The sequence below is a fragment of the Pinus tabuliformis genome, chromosome 9 (assembly GCF_031772625.1).
Source record: "Pinus tabuliformis cultivar Carrire ecotype Pingquan chromosome 9, CPIR1, whole genome shotgun sequence".
Taxonomy (NCBI): domain Eukaryota; kingdom Viridiplantae; phylum Streptophyta; class Pinopsida; order Pinales; family Pinaceae; genus Pinus; species Pinus tabuliformis.
This window is the reverse complement of record NC_142307.1, coordinates 183853681-183855992: the sequence shown is the minus strand read 5'-3', so window position 1 is coordinate 183855992 and position 2312 is coordinate 183853681.

Genomic DNA, 2312 nt, shown 5'->3' with positions numbered 1-2312 from the left:
AAATGGCTTTACCACGAGAACTCATTGATCTGGTTTACTGGTGCAGGGATCTTGGTTGCATGGCGACGAGGATGGTGGAGCAAGGTAACAGCAATGTTCAGGGGTGCCAACAGTGGCATGCATGCATCCAACCCATTCCTTAGCCGCTAGATCTCCGTTTGAAACAAATTTTTGGCCGTCCCAAACTTCTACAGGAAGTTTCCTGTAGAACACAGAGCTTCCTGTAGAAATTTTGCACTTTCCTGTAGAAAATCCGCGCCTTCCTGTAGAAAGACTGCGCCCTCCTGTAGAAAGACTGTGCCTTCCTGTAGAAAGACAGCAGCTTCCTGTAGAAGATTCAAACCATGATCAAATTGCACATACCTTGAAAAACATGGGTGCTCTTGGAGGAGGTACTAATGAGGTTCCTTGACAGCATGATAAGGACCCTTGGCTGTGATTGGAGAGGCTTCTTCCCCTCCATAGAACATATGCAACCTGCATGCAATTTTCATATTGTGCTTATTATTTTTTCCTTTTTTTTTTTTTTTTTTTTCTTGGAAAGATAACAGGGGCGCCCCAAAGAGGTTTTCACCCTTGCTATCTGCCCTGAGCGCCTCAGAGAGGTTTTCACTCAAGGATCTTTTTCAACCTTTTCTCTTTTTTTTTTTTTTTGAAAAAGCAATAGGAGCGCCTCAATGAGGTTTTCACCCCTACTACCTGCCTTGGGCGCCTCAGAGAGGTTTTCACCCAAGGATCTTTATTTCTTTTTTCTTTTTTTCCCTTTTTTTTTTTTTTTTTTTTTTTTTTTTTCAGATCTTCTTTCAGGGTGTGCCAGAGGCAGAGGCAGAACCCCTCTCTATGACCAATACAGATTTCTCCATAGTTTTGATAAACTCTTGTCTCGAGATAGGTCTCCTGTAGATCTTCAATCAATGCCCATTGACAAGCATGGGAATGGCTTCCTCATCAATGGTTCGAATGAGGACATATCCATTGTCATGGCATTTCTCCACTGTATATGGTCCTAGCCATCTGGTTCTCAGCTTCCCCTTGAAATCTTTGTATCTGGAATCATACAACAAAGCCCAATCTCCCGGCTGAAATTGCTTGTCATGGAGATGTTGGTCATGCCACACCTTCCTCTGAAGTTGAACCACTTCTGAGTGAAGGAGGGCCTGCATGCGGTGCTCGTCCAGGCCATTCAGCTGCAGCAGCCTTTCTTGTTGTGCATGGCTGAGATCTAGGTCCAGCTGAGCTACCATCCTCAAGGTGTTGTATTCAAACTCAATGGACAGCAAAGCTTTCTTCCCATAGACCAGCTCATATGGTGTGAAACCGGTGGTGGTCTTCCAAGTGGTGTTGTAGGCCCATGTGGCTTCTACCAGGCGATCTGCCCAGTCCTTTCTGCTGCTGCTCACTACTTTAGTCAAGATCCCTTCTAATGCTCTATTGGTGACTTCCACCTGCCCATTTGCTTGAGGGTGATAAGGGGTGGAAGTCCTGTGCTTGATCTTGTGATGAGCTAGGAGATCTTCAACCAGGTTGGAGGTGAACTGGCTCCCTTGATCGGTGACCAACTCTCTTGGATAGCCAAACTTATAGAAGATGTTCTCTCTTAGGAACTCGGCCACCTTCTCTTCTGTTGCTGCTTTGATTGCTTTGGTCTCTGTCCACTTTGTCAAATAGCCAGTACACATAATGATGTAAGTCCTTTGCCTCGAAGAGGGGTTGATTGGGCCCACAAAGTCCATGCCCCACTTCTCAAATGGCTCAAGAGTCACTTGAGGTTGGAGAGGAATCTCATCCCTTTGGGTCAGTTTCCCCATTCTTTGGCATTGGTCACACTGACTGACATATCTTCTGACATCTTGATGAAGTGTGGGCCAATAGTAGCCTGCCTGCAGGATCTTGAAGGCAGTTCTCTTTGCTGCAAAATGCCCTCCACAAGGCCCATCATGACAAGTGAGGAGGATATCAAAGACTTCCTCCTCCCTTACACAACGCCTTAAGATCTGATCGGGGCCAAGCTTGAACAGGTTGCCCCCGATCCAAGTAAATGAGGCACTTTTTCTGATGATTCTGCTCTTCTCTTTTGAAGAGAGATGCGGAGGGAACTGAGCTGAAACAAGGTAGTTTGCTATATCAGCAAACCATGGAGAGAGTACTGAGATAGCAAACAGATGCTCATCAGGCATCTGGTCATCCACCGTCCCATCTTCATCTGCAGACAAATCCAATCTAGACAAAAAATCAGCAACAACATTTTCTCTACCTGGTTTATCAACAATGGTTAGATCAAACTGCTGCAATAAAAGTAACCATCTAATAAT